This window comes from Durio zibethinus, chromosome 1, assembly GCF_047325235.1.
Source record: "Durio zibethinus cultivar Kanyao isolate XHJ-2024 chromosome 1, ASM4732523v1, whole genome shotgun sequence".
In the NCBI taxonomy this organism is placed as follows: domain Eukaryota; kingdom Viridiplantae; phylum Streptophyta; class Magnoliopsida; order Malvales; family Malvaceae; genus Durio; species Durio zibethinus.
The window spans coordinates 27,206,835-27,226,093 of record NC_143162.1 but is presented as its reverse complement, the minus strand read 5'-3'; the positions used below and the strand labels follow the sequence as shown (position 1 = coordinate 27,226,093).

General features: G+C 29.2%; 1 long non-coding RNA gene across 1 annotated transcript; it reads left to right on the top strand.

Moving 5' to 3' along the window:
* The first annotated feature begins 20 nt into the window (after nt 1-20).
* Nucleotides 21-1,439, top strand: LOC149520507 (uncharacterized). The gene is made up of 4 exons (XR_016343264.1): nt 21-99; nt 255-377; nt 487-549; nt 630-1,439. It is a non-coding gene; the product is annotated as an uncharacterized LOC149520507 (long non-coding RNA).
* Nucleotides 1,440-19,259: the final 17,820 nt, after the last annotated feature.

Sequence of the window (19,259 nt, the reverse complement as noted above, 5' to 3'; positions counted from 1 at the left end):
GTTTGCTTTCAGATTATAATCAAAGACCAGTTTATGCATTCTCTTTTATACCAGAAAACAAAACCGGGTTGATGTCTAAGCCAACGGCTATTTATGCAAGTACGTAGTTTTTCTAGCTATCATGATCTTGTTTTGACCCAACTTTAATCTGTATACAGAGAGTTAGCATTTGTTTTCTTCCTATTTTTCTGACCTTTCCTTTTTCCTTATTCGGCTGACAGAGTACATTCTCGTGTTCCTATTTGTATTCTCAGCTTTCCGCTTAATGCATATATGGCTGTCACCAAAAGCAATGGAGGGGATCCCTGGTAGCTAGGGTTGGCCTATAATAGGCGAAAAGTTGTTCAAACTCCTCTGGCAAATACAATTTGCTTTTGGTATGCGTAACCAAATGAAACATTCTTTATGTTCTGATTTAGACGCCTGATAGCTAAACCCCATTTTATTGATGGTTTGAAAAAATACTTATACTTTATCAACCGTCAGGCAATTGAAACACTAGACCAATGGCCTGGGTCAACAGTATTAGTCCTTGAAGATGCTTCTTCAGTTGAGTTTTCAATATGGTAAAGCAAATTTCCTGGTTAATTTTTATCTGGAAAGTGGACTGAATCATTTCCGTTTTACAGTTCACTCTCAAAGTAATAGGCAACATGATAATGAGCATAGAACCCAGCGGTGATGAGCAGGAAAAGTTTAGGGTCAATTTCAAACTCATTTATTCTTCATTTGCTTCCTTGACCTTTAAAATCCCGGGAACAGCTTTCACGCTAGTTGCAGGTCATGGGACTGCAGCTCTTACATGGCTCATCAAATTCCTGGGAGAAAATCCAACAGTTCTAGAACAGCTCAGAGTAATGTTTGCTTGATGTTGTTCAAGCTAATTCTAGTTTCTTCCACTTGACATTTTAAAACTAGAATCTGGAGTGGCTTTGCAGAGGAACACCTGTAAATTCAAGCAAATAGAAAAAGGATCAAACTATCGTACATGGTTGGAAGTTAATAACTTGCCTTACACTACCAAAGCGAGCAGCAACCTCAAATTTATTTGCTTATATAATATATATTATTAATGCATATATTGGAGGCTCACTGTGGACTAATACTTTCACACAACAAATTCAGGTAATTAGTGAAACTCTCCTAAGGCCGCAATTTTGCCATGGTTTTCAAGAAAAGATGCCCAGGATTTGAGATTGATGGTTTATTAGCTTTACTGTATCAAATTAACAGCAATTTCTGATATTTCCTGCAGAAATATAGTTATGATACTGATACGCGCCAACAAAATTTGGGAAAAGATCAGAGAAAAGGAGAGAGAGAAAGAGAGAGAAAAAAAATAGTAAGAAAGAATGATTGAAAACTTTTCTGTATTTTTCTTCCATTCAGAACAGCTTATATATTTACTGCCAGGTATACAATAACTGTTTTGTAATATTTCACCAGCTAGTATAGGAATTACATGCATACTAACAAAATCTATTCTCATCCCATTATAAAATCCTTGGTCCAGCTAGGGGCTTTTCTGACACGACTTGGGCCATGATCCTTGGCTGGCAGCTGACTCCCATTATTCAGACTTGGATTTCTATCATTGCTCCCTTCTTCGGCAGCAACCTTGTCCTTAACGTTGAAGTGAGGACATTGCAAGGCAATGTCCTGTTCCCACTCCCAGAAGGCTTCATCAGGTGGTAGATTTTTTCACTGTACGAGCTGTTTAAGAAATTGATCATTGTGTTGAACTTGTCTGGTTTGGATAATCCTATCAAGTTCAAGAACTGGTTGATCATTAATCGCATCCTCTGGTAAAGGGCATGAAATTGTTAGGCCAAAAGCCCCAATCTAATTCATATCAGCGGAAGTATAATCAAACAATGAATTAAACACATAAGTGATAACAATTTAAGATGGTTCGGTCTAATCGACTTATGTCTATAGATGAGAAACAATATCTATTAGTTGTAGAAGATTATAAACAAATATCAAATCAAACACTCGTAACTAATACCCATAGACTCTCTCAATCTCCTTTAGTCCTATGGAATATTTTCAATCTAAACAAATACATCCCACGTGCACTCTTTCAACGCAAACAAACATATACCCATATGTACCCATTCATCATACCTATGTGGACCTTCTTAGTCTCCTCTAGTCCACTCATATGCACCATACAAACATACACACGTATAAGATGTAAATCTCTAGTAGTCTTATGGGGTGTCTATCCCATAAAACTCCACAACTCTCTTACATCTTTTTTTCATACCTAATCCTATAGAGACTTCACCTATTTATAAGCATACAAACTTGCCTATTAAAAATCATTTTTCTCTTAGAATTCTTCTTCTGCAAGTCAAACTTACATTTTGAGAATCTTTTTTCTCTTAGAATTCTTTTTCTGCAAGTCTTATTATCCATCAAGCAATATCTAACCAATCCCAAATAAATCTATTATGAGATTTGAGTCATTATTCTTAACAGAAATAAGTTGAGGCTATTTATGGAATGCTTTAAGGAAAAAAAGATGAAAAACATGATGTATCTTTGTAGACTGTGGAAGTTTCACTTCATAAGCTACTTGGCCAATCTTTCTGATAATTTGGAATGGACCAAAATATTTCTTTGCCAGTTTCTGATGAAGCCTACAAACCACAAAGCACTGTCAATAAGGTTGCAGTTTGACAAACACTCCATCCCGTTCCTTAAATACACGTTTAGCTATATTACGACTAGCTTGCATTTTCATAGAGTTTCGAGCATGTTCTAGGTTTGTTTGTAACCTGGATAACAAATTCTATCTCTTACTTAGGCTGTCATCAAATGAAGCTATATTAGAGCTACCAACAATATATGAAGCAATTGTAAAAAGTGAAAAACCCTAAACAGCTTCAAATGCGTCATACAAATGGCACTATGGAATGATGTGTTATACCACCATTTGGCCCAGTGTAAAATGCGAACCCAGTGCCGTAGTTGTTCACTAACAAAGTAACGTAGATAAGTTTTAAAATAGTAACTAAAAACCTCAGATTATCCATCAATCTGTGGATGGTAAACACTGTTAAGGCATAATGTGGTCCCTTACAGCTTAAAAAACTCTTTCCAAAACTGACTGGTTAATGATGGATTACAACCACTGACTATTGAATGTGGTAAGCCATGAAGTTGTGCAATTTCCTTAGCAAAATGTTCAGCCAATTGTGGAGCTCTGATCAAAGAAGGAATGGCCACAAAATAGGCATATTTGGAAAAATGATCCATTACAACCTAAATAACAGACTTGCCTTGGGACACTGGATGATGTGTGATGAAATCCATTGCCACGTCTTGCTAAATGTGAGAAGGTATGGGCAGTGGTTACACAATCCTCTTGGCTTTAAGGTTATATATTTTGCTTACTGGTATGTGTGACATTCTTTGATAAATGTCTTAATTAATTCTTGCATATTTAGCTAGTAAAAGTTTACAAATAATTAAGCGAGAGTCTTTGAGATACCGGTATATCCCCTCATTAAGGAAAAATGAAACTCTTCGAGTAAGGTTTGTTGTAAGCCATGCCCATCAAGTATTGTAACATTGCCTTCAAACCAAATGAGTCCATTATAAGAAAAAAGTGCAAAAGGTGAGCTATTGTCTTGCTCCACCTTTTTCATTAATGCATTACCATTTATAGAGGAATGATAATATTGTCAAAGGTCATCCAAGAATAAGAAAACAAGCCTTGTAATTGCATTATAATTGGCATTGGAAGTATGGCAACGAGAGAGAGCACTAGCCTTTTGATTATGTTTGCCAGGGTGATATTGAATGGTATATTGAAATCCCAAAAGTTTGACAAGCCATTTTTGCTACTCTAGAGTATGAATGGTTTGAGACATAATGTTCTTGAGACTTTATTGATCTGTGTAAATGGTAAATGGCCTACCAATCAAATATTGTTGCCATTTGTGAACTGTTTTTGCTATAGCAAACATTTCTTTAGCATAAGTAAAAGCCATCTGCATTTAGAGACTCAACTTTTTGCTAAAATAGGCAAATAGATGACCCTATTGTGACAAAATAACAAAAATAACAACATTAGAAGCATTTATTTCCAAGGAGAATGGTTAGGTAAAATCTGGTAATACCATATACGCAATGTAGTCATAACCATTTTGAGAATTCAAAAGGCAGTGGTAACTTCAAGAGTCCACTAAAATTTGTCGTGCTTGAGCAAGTCTGTAAGTGGTGTTGCGATTGTTGCATAATGATGAACAAATTTTTGGTAGTATCCAATAAGACCAAGAAATCCCTGTAATGTTTTGAGTGATTATGGAGGAGGCCAATCCATAATAGCTACAATCTTCGAAAGGTCAACTTACACCCCTTTGCCACTAATGACATGGCCCAAATAATCAATAGAAGAATATCCAAAAGAAACATTTAAAGAGCTTAGCATAAAACTATTGATCTTGTAAGAATTGTAAGACCTATGATAAGTGAAAGATATGAGTATCCCAGGATGGACTATAGATTAAAATGTCATCAAAGAAAACCAAAACACATATTCAAAGTAGAGGCCAAAATAAGTGATTCATGGTAGTTTGAAATATGGAAGAGCATTCGTCAAGCCAAATGTTATGACTTAGGAATCAAATAGCGATTTAATAGCAGAATAGCGGCAGCAAAATTAAGGTAGCGCCACCATGCACCATTGTTATTGGAGGAAATGCAATTAAGAAATTTATTCACAGTCAAAATAGTACGTAATGGTCACAAAATAACGACAATAATGGACCGTTATTACCGTTATTCTCGTTTTTTTACTCACGGTTCAATAGTTCATGTTATAAGAAAAAAAACAAAATTTTTGCATTGCCAAAATAAAGCAATAAGCTTGTAAAAGTAAAAGCAAAAGCAAAAAATAAAACTCAGAATCTCAGATCCTCAGTATCAAAATCAATCTAAAAATAAATTAGAAAACAGACAAATTATTTATTAACCATTCAATCGGCATTTCAACAGCAACCCTAGCTCAATCCGTAAATTACCCAAATTCAAATCAGCCTCAAGTTCTCAATCAACAATCAAGATCAAATATTGTAAGAAGAGAAAGTTAAACTACTTTTTTTTTTGTTTGCAATATTTTTGTAAAATGATGTCTATCTTTGTGAGAGTTTAAAAGAGACAAACGAGGTATTCTGTAGGCACTAGGCAACTGATAGTGATGAGGGGATGCGAGAGAAAATGAGAGATGAAAAAAAAAGAGAGAAGAAAAAGATTTTCGAAGGCTAGACTCCAGAAACATGAAGAAAATGAATAGAAAAGAGCAAGCTGGGTGCCTAAGTCTACGGGGATTAGGCAAAATTGAGGACTATTTGGACTATGTGGGTGGATAAGGATTGGGTGGGGTAGGGTGGGATAAAGTGGGGGGTAGGGCCGTGGGAGGGGTGAGGGAGTGTTGGTAGATGAATTTTTTATTTAATTTTGTAATTAATTTTTAAAATTTTTTAAGATAAAATTTAATTAGAGGTTTTAAAAATTTATAATTAAAAAAATTAAGGGATTAATGATTTAATATAATATATAGAGATTTTAGATGAAATTTGATAAATTTTTTTGTATAAGTTAGATAAAAAAATATTTAAAATTAAATATTATATTTTAATTTTGTTATATATGAATTTATGATTTTGTATTTGAAATTTAATAATTTTTTTTGTTGTTTTGGTATTTATATTGTTGTCAATTTTTTTGATATTAGATTAATTCTTATTATTTTTGTGTAATTATTGAAGATTTTATTTATTATATAATTATTGAAAGAATTTGTGATAAAAAAAATTATATCAATTAGTATATCAAAAAGATTAAGTTACTTAATAAATTTAGTGTTTTATGATCTATTACTCTTATTAAGATTAAAAACTAAAAATTAAAAAATATAAGTTGGAAAATTTTATTAAAATATAAGTTTGAAAATTTTTAATTTTTGAAATTTTTTTAGATAAAATCTAATTAGAGGGATTAAATATTTATAATTAAAAAATTAAGAGATTAATAATTTAATATGATATATATAGAGATTTTAGCTGAAAAATTTTGATAAATTTTTTTGTATAAGTTAAATGAAAATTAATTAAAATTAAATATTATATTTTGATTGTGTTATATATTAATTTATAATTTTGTGTTTGAAATTTAATAATTTTTTTGTTATTTTAGTATTTATATTGTTGTCAGTTCTTTTAATATTAGATTAATTCTTATTATTTTTGTGTAATCATTGAAGATTATATTTATTATATAATTATTGAAAGTTATTTGTGATAAAAAAATTTATATCAATTAGTGTATCAAAAAGATTAAGTTACTTAATAATTTAGCATTTTATGATCTATTACTCTTAAGATTAAAAATTAAAAATTAAAAAATTTAGCGTAAATTCAATTTTTAATGATGCAATAAGTAATATTAATATTTTAAAATATAAGTTTATTTTGTTTTTATACAAAATAGCAAATATGTCACTACGTGAAGAGTTCTCAAGTAAAGGAGTAGAGGGCACGCCAAGTGACGATATCGGTTAACATTTTGGAACACCTGTGCCAATACAAAAAGAAATGTTTCATGTAAACTTTATGGTAAAATTGTAAAAAGAGGAATAACACGTTTCAGGGAACACATTGCTCATAAAAATGGTAATGTTGCACCATACCCTAATGTTACTGGTATGTTATGTTTTAATAATTCATTTGAAAATATTATTGTTAATTTTTCAATAAAAATTATAAAATTACATAAGCATGTGCAACTAATTTTTCTCTTTTTTTAAACTATATTATTAAAATGTATTGTAAAAGAAAGTGTAATGAAATTTCTTCAAGAAAGCAAATAAAAAAAAGCTGACAACAAAATGAGAAAAAAAAGAATTTTTATCACAGTTAAGAGGGGAAGATGATTATGAAGGATTTATTGATGAAGACATCGCTACTAGACAAGCCATGCGAGATAATATCCAATCACAACATGAGTAGTATAGAAAACAAAAATTCAAACAAAGAACTAGTGGTTGGAGTAACATATATGAAGAGGGATGAAGCTCTCATGGCTCAGTTGCTGAATATTTTGAAGAAATAACAAGAAAATCAACTCCAAATGAGTCTAAATTTTCATTAAGGGGAGCTATACCTAAATTGGTTAGAAGCAAGAGTTCAAGGCAACCAAAAGTAAGTGATTCATTTTTAAAGACCTTAAGAAGAAATATGGATGAATCAGTATCAAAATTTTTGGTATATGATTGACTTCCTTTTCAGTTAGCAAATTCTCTATGGTTGTATAATTTGATTTTTGTGGCAGCAAAGGTTAGCCAACATGTAAAATTTCTAACACCTTATGAGGTTTCAGATGTGTATTTAAAGTCTGAGTATCAATAAGTTCATGAATGGGTTAATGGACTAAAAGCTCATTAAAATGAATTAGGTGTCACTTTGATGTGTGATGGTTGGACCAATAATTTGAATCAAATGCATATCATTAACTTCCTTATTTATTGTAGTAAAGGGACTATTTTTTGGAAATCTGTAAATATCTCAAGTGTTCCTAGTAGAGATGTAAACTTTTACTACAGATTATTAGATGAAGCTATGAAAGAAATTGGAAAAAAATACATTGTTCAAATAGTCACTGATAATGAGGTAGCACTTAAGGTCGTAGGAAAAAGACTAATAGAGAAGTGAAAACATTTGCATTAGACAACATGTTCAGCTCATTGTTTGGACTTATACCTTGAAGATATTGGTAAGAAAAAAATATGGCAAAGGTTTTGGATGATACAAAAAAAATGACTTGTTTTATATACAATCACATTTTGATTGTTAATTTGATGAAGAAATATACACAAGGGAAGCAAATACTTCATCCTACTCTTACCCGATTTGCCACTTATTTCATATAGTTAAAAGAAAAAATGAGGCAAAAGTAAGGTTTGAGAGAGATGTTCAATTCAAAGGTTAGTACTTAGTAATTAGTACAACTATTTAAATCTAGCATCTTTTTATGATATCATTATTTAAAATATTAATTTAAAATATATTACTCTAAAAATTTATTGATGAATATATAAGAATTTAAAGAATAAAAATGGGGACAACAAAAATCAGGACCTGCTTATGAAGCCAAAAAAATCATTTTGAGAAAAGATTTTTGGAAAAAACAAGCGATATAAAAGTTTATAAACTTTTGGTAAAAGTACCATGCCTTGTAATGAAAAACCAACAATAGGCTTTATTACGAGGCCATGGATAAGGCTAAACAAGCAATTCAGCAAAATTATTATTATTTTACTAAATATGAAAAGATTATTGATAATAGATGGAGATTCATGCACTTTGACTTACATTCAACTGGTAAATAAACCAAGAATATAGATGTTATTTAAAAAATATGTTTATTTTTTATATTTAAATTGCTTATATATTTATTTTTTATTACTTTAATATAATATCATTATGAATTATGTTTAGGTTACTATCTAAATCCACAATTTCAATTTGGAGTGGAACATTCTGCAAATGTATTTAAACAAACATTAGAAGGTATAAAAGTAATTATTGAAAGATTAGAACCTTTGATAGATACTCAAATCTGAGTGATTAATCAGGTTAGTATTTAATACTATTTTATAACTTTAACACTTATTTTATGTATTAAAAATTAAATTATTTTTTATTTATTCATTTATTATTGTATTTTCAATCGATATAGTTGTTATTATTTCGAGAAAAGTATGAAACTTTGGTACTCCACAGGCACAAAGAGCTTGGAAGCAAATGAATCCAAGTAAATAGTCAATTAAATAATTATAATTTATTTATATTATTTAATTATATAGCACATTCAAATTTAATTTAAATAATTTTATACAGCTGAGTGGTAGATGATATATGACACTTGTGTTCCTAAATTACAAAAACTAGCAATCAAAGTGCTTAGTCAAACAACATCTGCATCAAATTGTGAACATAATTGGAGCACATTTAGCTATATTCACACCAAAGCAAAAAATAGATTGAAGTTTGAAAGACTTAAAAAACTTGTATATATATACTACAACATGAGGCTAAAGATGAGACATCAGAAAAGAATGAGCATTGATAAGATAAATAATAGTTTTAATACTATTAGCATTGATCATATTTTTGAAAATGATGATCCACTAATAGAATGGCTGCAAGAGAAAGAAAATCCTCTATTAGATAGTCAAAACTCTGATTGGTTGCCCGCGGATAATTCTGACAATAAAAATAATGTTGAACAATCATGTTAATCTCAAAAAAAGAATGTCTCATTCAAGTTGAAGTTGAACACCAAATCAGAGTGATGATGGTAGGGGTTTAAGTCTAGATGATGATGATGATGGTGATGGTGATGGTGATGGTGATAGTGATGGTGATGGTGTGAATTTTGGTGATAATATGGATGCAAATCGACCTTACAACCCACTTGAAGAAGAATTTGGGCTTACTGCTACTGGTAAACTTTTCATTAATATGGTAAAATACGGAGTAAATCCATTTGCTGAATCTAGTGAGGGTCAAAGTGCACGTGTAGCTCGATCAAAAGGAAAAGCCAAGATGCACCACTATAATATTTCTAAAGGTTCTTCATCTTCAGGTGGGAGACCAAATTATAGTAACTTTGAGTATAGTGAATCATCTACTAGTACTCAAGGATGTTAGTATCCATCGAAACAATTTAATTTTCAACCTCTTTATGGTTATCAACCTCTATATGGTTATTATCCACCTCAAATGTATCCTCCACCTCCTCAAATGAATCCTCCACCTCAAATGTATCATTTACCATAAATGTATCTCCTAGCACAAATGTGTCATCCTTAAATATATCATCCACCTCAAATGTATCAAGAACAAAAGCCACAGGGATAAAGATGGAATCAACTTGGCTCTCAAAGTGAAGATAGAGAATTTAATCCTCTTTGTCATTCTACCATGAGATAAAATTTGAAATATATATAAATAATTGTAGTTGATAGAATTTGAAATTATTATATTTTTAAGTTTGTAATTTTATTAAATGTAGACGCTTGGTATTTAACATATTATGTTTTGTTAACATTTGATTTGTCTAAAATTAATATTGAATATGAACTTGGCCAAGAAAAATTTTGTAGATAAACCAAATATGAATGCTTTATTATAATCTAAATAAAATTTTGAATAACTTTTTTAGAAAATAAAAAAAATAGAGTGTCATGAACTATTTTTAAAATCATTAAATAAGAAATTTTATAATTATAATTATTACATTTTATAATAAATTATATAAAAAAATTCATGACCGTGATAACCGCAATGATCGTAATGATCTCTATTATATCCAAAAACGCGATAAATGCGACGCAATCGAAAATGTGACAACCACTGTTATTTAAATCCTTAGTCATGACCAAGAATTCGAAATGGCCATATGATGTACGAAAAGTAGTCTTATGCACATCTTCAGAAGCTACACGAATATGATGTTAGCCCGCACGAAGATCAACCTTGGAGAATATAATGACAACATGCAATTCATCAAGCAACTTATCAACTGTTGGAATAAGAAACTTGTCTTTGATAGTAGCAACACTAAGAGCTCTATAGTCAACACAAAAATGCTAAGTGCCATCTTTTTTTTGAACTAGTAAGACTGGAGAAAACAAGGAACTTGTGCTGGGCCGTATAATACCATCATGTGGTATCTCTGTCATGAGCTTCTCCATGTCATTTTTTTTGTGCATGTGGGTATCTGTAGGGCTTGATATTCATTGGCTTGGAGTCCGACAGTAAATGAATATGGTGGTCATAAGGCTGTGAAGAAGCAAGGCCATGAGGAACATCAAACACCTTCTGAAATTTGTGTAACAAAGATTGTAAAGCTAGTAACGTAACATTTGTATTTGACATCTGAGAAGATGGGGCTATCATCGATAGCAAATGTGTAGAGGTAATGGCTTTTGTATAAAAGACTATGGCTAAAAGATAAAATGCTTAGTACATTTGTTAAACCAAAACTTGTAAAAAAAAAGTAAGCTTGTAGAAAACTTGATCTTGGAAATAAAAGAAAGATTGTATTAAAAGGAATTTTAAAGAACAATTATATTAAAAAAATTTAGAAAACAATCTTGTATTGGCAAATATGTCACCTAAGCCAATAATAAAAAATTATAAGAAAATTAAAAACTAAAGAAGAGAAAAAAAGAATGGTGTGAAGGATGATGAACAAGTGAAAAAGCATTACCTATTATAGGCATAGGTTCGGCTATAGGGTTCAAATGCTAAAAGATCAAGCTAATCTTCATCTTTAAGTGGTTGGCCAATCATGATCTTTTTATGCTTGGAGAGGTTTGGCCGAATAAAACTCTTGAAACTTTATCTTAGCCTATTGATCGTGCTAACTTCAATCTTCTTAGTATGTTTGGCTAAGGTTTGATTGCAAGACAATGTATTGAAGTTAATCCAAACTCTTGTAATTCAAATAGCTTAAGTTCTTCTCGATATATAACTTTTCAAAGATGACACAAAAGAATCATGATGGAGTACATACACTTTTGGCTGAATGCTCTAGTGTCCATGTTAGCTTAAAATTCTTCAAATATGATTAAAATCCTCTCAAAACTTAATCTAGCTGAATGGTTTTAAAGTTTTTGTGCTTATGAAACTGTTTGAATGGACATGCAATCTTCATGGGAATGACCAAGCTGAATTGTGGTAAAGTCCTTTGAGCATGCAAACTTTTCTTTTTGGCCAAATGGATCAAGTGTTTAAAGGTGAAAAGGTTTGGTTATATTCTTGCCTTGCATGGTTTGCAGGGTTATCACATCCAAGGTCTTAAAACCCTAAAAATCACAAAATTAGCATAAGGCACCAAAAATCCATCAAAATTTAAAATCTTGCACCTATTCTAACATGTAAAATCACTATATAATTAAGTGCTATCAAACCCCTACACTTGAATCTTTACTTGTCCATAAGCAAAACTCTCAAATCAACAATACTAAAAATCACTATACATACTCATAAAATCAAGATTTCATAAACTTTCATTTCTGTACTATTGCATAATACAAAATTAATTATAAATATAGATTCACAAGAAATTCTTTCAAAAAACAAGCTTTCAATATCTTATGCTCTTTATACATATGAAATTACTCCATCTTCAATTCATACACATAACTCAAGTAAAAAGAATGTAAAACATTTCATTACATTTCAACTTAAAGACAAAATAAACTTTATAGGTTCAGTTTCTCTTTCCCTCTTCACTAATGTTAGATTTACATCATTGACTCTAGATCAAAAGTTCTTTAAGGTTTAAAATGTAAGGCTTAGGTCAATATAGGAAAAAGAAAATTTTAGGTTTAAAACCGTTAACTTACTTTTTTGAATTTTCTTTGACTTTAAATTGAACATTTAAAAACTTTTTGAAACTTTGAGGCATTACTTTATTTTCATCATTAGTAAATTTTAATGCCTATTTTCACAATGTCTACAAGTGCACAAATCGAATTAAGTAATAAAGTGACAAGTATTAGAGTATCGTCTCCCACAAGGGTTATAGAATTGATTATTGGATGGATTCAAGTACCAAAGGCAACAATCTAGGCTTTTATATCTAAACTGATATAAACTTAGGTTGATTGTAAAAAGAAGTAAAGGAAACTTGAAACAAAGATTGTATTGGCTTAGATCTTACTTAACAAACTATCATTTGCAAGCAATAGATTGTGGCTGAATACTAGATCTAGAGAAATAAAAATTGGAAACTTGAAAAATAAGAACAAGTAGTGAAGGCTAAAACTTATAAAGTATAAAAGAAACAATGATTGAATAAATCATGCAAAAACTGAAAGCTCGTATACATAAAAGACTATGGCTAAAAAATAGAATGCTTAGAACACTTGTTAAATCGAAACTTGTAAAAGAAAAGAAAGCTTGTAGAAAACTTGATTTTGGAAATAAAAGAAATATTGTATTGAAAGGAATTTTAAAGAACAATTGTATTGAAGAATTTAGAAAATAATATTGTATTATCAAATTTGTCACATAAGCTAATAACAAGAAACTATAAGAAAACTAAGAACTCAAGAAGAGAAGAGAAGAATGGTGTAAACGATGATGAACAAATGAAGAAGCCTTGCTTATTTATAGGCATAGGTTAAGCTATAGGGGGATAAGATTACAAGAGTTTAAATCCTATTCAAATGCTAAAGGGTCAAACTAATCTTCATCTTCAAATAGTTGGCCAATCATGGTCTCTTTATGCTTGGAGAAGCTTGGCCAAATTGCACTATTGAAGCTTCATATTGGTTATTTTATCATGCTAGCTTCAATCTCTTTGGTGGGTTCAAATAAAGTTGGATTGCAAGACAATGTAATTGAAGTTAATCCAAACTCTTATAATTCAAATAGTTAAAGTCCTTTTTTATATATAACTTTTCGAAGAATGACATAATAAAGTCATGGTCGAGTACAAACACCTTTGGCTGAATGCCCTAGTTTCCATGTTAGCTTGATATTCCTCAAAAGTGATTGAAATCTTCTTGGAACTTAATCTAGCTTAATGGTTTTGGAGTTCTTATGCTTGCAAAACTCTTTGAATGTATATGCAATCTTTATGGGATTCACTTAGTCGAATGGTGGTAAAGTCTTTTGAGCATGCAAACTCTTATTTATAGCTACATGGATCAAGTGTTTGAAGGCTAATAGGGTTTGACTATATTCTTACCTTGCATAGCTTGCATGGTTATCACGTTATAAGGTCTTAAAACCTTAAAAATCACAAAATCAACATTAAGGCACCCAAAATCCATCAAAACTTAAAATTTAGCACCTATTTTAACATTTAAAATCATTATATAATTAGGTGCTATCACACCCTTCACATATGAATCTTTGCTTGTCCTCAAGCAAAACTCTCAAATCAATAATACTAAAAATTATTATACATACTCACAAAGTTAAAATTTCACAAACTTTCATTCATGTACTATCGCATAATACAAAATTCATTAAAATATAGATCCACAAGAAATTCCTTCAAAAAACAAACTCTCAATATCTTATGTTTTCCATACATATGAAAACACTCCATCTTCAATTCATACACATAACTTAAGTAAAAGAATGTAAAACATTTCATCACATTTCAACTTAAAGACATAATAAATTTCATAGGTTCACTTTCCCCTTCCCTCTCTATTAATGTTAGACTTACATACTTCACTCAAAATCAAAAAGTTTTTAAGGCTTGTAATGTAAAGCTTGGTCAAGATAGGAAAAAAGAAATTTTAGCCTTAAAACCCTTAGCTTACTTTCTTGAATTTTCTTGGACTTTGAATTGAACATTTGAGAACTTTTTGAAATTTTAGGACATCATTTTAATTTTGGCATTTTTTTTCACTAAAGCCATTTCTGACTTCATTAAGGCTTTGCATTGCTTTTCTTTTTTTTTTTTTACCAATTTTTTTTCATTCTTTGTGCCTCTCTTTCTCCTAACTATACAAATGTATCCAACAATATGAGTAAGCACATTTTGGTTAGGTCACAACAAAAAAAAGAAGGGATAATATTTAAAAAAAAAAGCTTGGGTTTTTTATTGTGGCTAAAATAAACAAAGAAAACGGATAATATATAAAGGCTCAAAATAAAAGTTACTAAGGATGCATCAAAATGGTGAGCTTGAAAAAAGATCAACCAGTCCAAAGAAATACTTAGATCATATCTTGAGTTAAATACAATCTAAAATTTTACCTCTAGGATTGAGTAGGTATATTCTAAAGTAATATTCATATCCTCAAACTTCCATGTAACTTAACATTTCACTAAACTTTCATAAGAATCATAGCATTTCATTAAAAGATAATAAAATCACATGCACAAAAATCATATCCAAAGCAAAGCTTACTTTAGAATTCATTCCAAGCTTTACCATACTCATAACAATCTTATATCATACTCAAGTTAATCTTTGAGAATCTATGCCAAATTAACTAAGCTTGCATAATAATGAAATATAGCATGTTATTTGGTTTGAAAGAAAAAATTGGTTAAACTTTTCAAAAATCTTTTAAGTTTTAAAAAGCATTTTATTTCCACTTACACTTATCAAGTATGAAAATGTGTTTAGACAAAGTTTATGCATTGAAACCACTTCAAACAAGTTTGAATGATCAAACAAATATGATGAAAGCACAAATATTCAACAAATGCATGTATTTCAATTTTTCAAAGTTCCAAACTCCATTTATGCATGAATAATGCCCAAAACACTCTTGAAACATTTAAACCTTTATGACTTCCATTCAAAAAACTTTGGAACAAGTTTGTAAACATTTTTCATAAATAAGAAAACTTATTTGGTCATAAAACATGTGAAATATAAACAAATTTCTTAAGCAGGTTCTTTAGACCTTATACTATTCAAGGATCAATATATACCATACAAAATGAACTAAAGCCATAAAAATCATAATTATATCATCAAACTCATGTAAGAAAATGCATTTATGCCAAACAAAATAGAATGAACCAGCCAAAGCTTAATATGTCCAAGATTTTAATTTTTAAAAAATTTGTAGCTTATTTTTGCTTAGAAAAGACCATGAAAAAAATTAAAAACTTGTCAAGCTCATTTTAAACCAACTTGAATCATTTCAACAAATTTCAAATGTCAAAATAAGGTTGTTCATGTGGTAATTTGGCCTTAAAAGCAAGGAAATCAAAAAGTTAATTTTTAAACAAGGAAAATTTAATTAAACCATTTAGAAAAGTTTAATTTCACAATTTGAAAATGTCTAAATGTTTTTTTTATGCCCATAAATGTTCAAAAAACAAAATTTGATATTTTAAGCTCCAAAATCCTTTATAACTTGCATTTATCACTATGAAAAATTAAAACCAATGCAAGTTATCATGTTTCTTTGTTTAAGCAAGTTTAAAACATTGAACACAAGATATTTAAATTCATTTCCATTTAAAAACTTGCTAAAACAATATTTCATATTTTAAAGTTTGACTCTAATAAAAATCATTTTCAAAGTAAAACTTAAAATTTCAAATCATTAAGCTTAGAGTGCCCCCCTAAGTTTTTGCATAAATATAAAAACAATTAAGCACATAACTTACTCATATCAAGCATATATAAAATATATCTCATTAAACACAATATCAACAAGTATATGTAGGCATGTATTTCCTTCAAAACAATTTAAGATTAATCAAGATATATCAATAAAGCATATAACAATTTAGCATTTAAAATTCATCAACAATAGGTAACCAAATTCAAATTCATAAAAGTTTAGAGGTTATCCATCTCCATTATGTGTCTAGAATATTTAATCTTCAAAATCACGATGTAACTCTTTGCTCTAGCACACCTACAAGAGACATTTTTATTTGATTTTTAGTACCAAAATTACTTTGGGTCCTTGAAAGTTAGTTAAAATATCTCTTGTTCCTTTTGAAACTCATACTTGCCCAATGATAAATGGAATTTTTTTTATAGGACAGATATGTAGAGCATAATCATGAAATTACAAAAATTATATTTAATCATTTTAGCTCTTAAACCTTGTTTAAAAGCTCTTGTTTTTCATTCATCAATTCATCAAATTTCTTTTTCAAAGCAATATTTTTTTCTAAAAATTTATCTCTACTTTGAGAGGATTCAAAATCTATTTTCAATTTTTTATTTTTTTCAAAATATTTTTTGCATTCATCAAAAAATCATTTTCAACATTCAATTTTGAAATTATTTTTTTTATATTTGCTATTCATTGATTCACATTTAATATGTTGCTCATTATAAGCATCTTGTAATTCATTAAAAGTATATGAATTTGAATAAATAGAATTAGATATTACCTTCGGTTCTTCAAGGCCATAAGACATGATGCATTTCGATTAGAGGTTTGCCTTTCATGTATTTCCTTTGACTTCCTTCCTATTTCATTTGAGGTGGAGTAATTTGAGATCAAGTTGAAGTTGTAAGAGTTAAGAGCTCCGTATAGTAAGTATTTGGCCTTAGCATTATCTATTATTTGCCTCATGTAGTTAGCATCATTTGAAGAAATTCTAAGCACTTTTTTTTATCACATTCCTAGCTCTAAAATCTTGAATCATTATGAACACCTTCATCCTCATTCTCCATTCACAAAATTCAAATTCATTAAACATATGAGCTTCGATGACTTCCTCACCATCTTGAAACCTAAATTGAGCCATAGGATCTTTACTTAAAGTGGTTAAACCTATATAAAAAGATCAAAGCTCTGATATCAATTGTTGGCTTTTTAGGTAAGATGGTGATCTAAGAAGGGGTGAATTGGATTTTTTTAAATTCTTTCCAAACAATGATTTAATATAATTACATGAAAACTTAAAATCAATATCAAAAGATGATGCAAGTAATAATAAATTGATAATCTTAAAGCAAATGCAAAGTAAAGAGATAGAGATAGAAAAATAAAAAATAAGGATTTATAGAGGTTCGATAATTCCTCACAAGGCATCTACGTCCTCTCTTCTTGGTTATTTATACCAAGGCTTTAATTCACTAATCTTGAATTGAAAATACAATCCTATCTTTTTTTCTCTAAGGCGTAAGATAAAAATTTCTACCTTTTATTGTATTTTACCCAATTTCACTACAAAGCTCTCAAGAAGATACCTCACCTCTTACTATTTTTCCTTTTTATATATCAAAGGTAATTTTGTAAACAATAGAATAACCTCTCTAAGGTTAGGTGTTTGCTAAGTTTAAATACAAAAAAATGATGAATAAATAATGAATATGATTTGGATACAATAAATACAAAGATATAGACTTTAAAGCTCTAAAACTCTTAATTTTTTTTAGAGATATGAATGTATGGCTTATTGGTACTTGCTTTCTTGATTCTTACTCCTTCTTAATGTGTTGGAATGCCCAATATATAGAAGAATTGAAGAACTAGCCGTTGGGGATGGTTTGGAGTTGAAAAAACCTGTTGAAGCTTGAAAAATTAGCTATTGAAGCTTTTCTAGGTATAAGGGATCATTGGTTTTGATAGATGATCGATCATGTGCCTTACTCAAACGATCCTTTTTTGTAGAGATCGATTTCATTTGCTCATTTTTCAACATTTTGGCCTTTCGGACAAATACCCAATCGATTCTGTGTAAAAAGATATTGATCTTATCAAGCAGGGGATCAATCCTGTCCTTTAGAGGATTGATCGAGTCAAGCTAGGCTGTTGTCTCATGTTTTATACTCTATTTACTAATTTGATTATATCTTGAGTTATACAACTCCAAATCAAAAATCGTTTAAAGATTTAAAAACTAGAATTAAAAGACATTTTATCTATATCAAATTCATCATTTAATTCATAATATTCGAATTATATTGAAATTTCAAAACTACCTTTTATACCATTTTTAGACAACTGGAACTGTTTAGTAAAATTTTAAAATCTCTTCTTAAATATTTAAATTTTCATTTTGTTTAATCCATTAAAAAGAAAACTTAAAGATCTTACCAATCATATAAAATTAAAATATTAAAACTTTTAGAATTAATATAGAAAAATAAAACAAATTCAATATTAGAAAACTTTGTTATTATAAAATAACTTTCTTAAGTTAATCTATTTTTCAAAATTAATATTATCAAAATTGTATTGAGTTTAAAATAAATAAATTTACTTTAAAAACAATAATTAGACTTTTATTTAAGTTTAAATAAATAATGTTTAAAGATAGTTTGATTTAAGAAATAAGAAAATATAAAAAAAGTTTGTTTAAACTTTAAAAATTATATTATTTATTTAATACTAAAATAATAAAACTTACGAACTTATGTTAAATAATTTTTTTTAAAATTTTAATCAAACTTATTTAATTTAATATTTTATCGTTTCAAAATAAAGATTAATTCAAAGCTAATAATATTGTATTATCCAAAATTTATTTTCAAAAAAGTAAAACAATTATTGAAAAGTTATTTTCAAGATTTTAAGATTTAGTATATGTGAAAAAAATATTTTTATCGTTTAATAAAAATTAAAATTTACTATTTGATTTTTTTTAAAAAATTTAACAGATGTATAAAAAATTTTTTGTGGTATATTTAGAAACGTCATCAATTTTTTGCTTTTTATAAGTCACTTTCCTATTTTAACCCTAACGAGGAGTTTATTTTTTTTAATCCGTAGTTTTTGTTTTTTT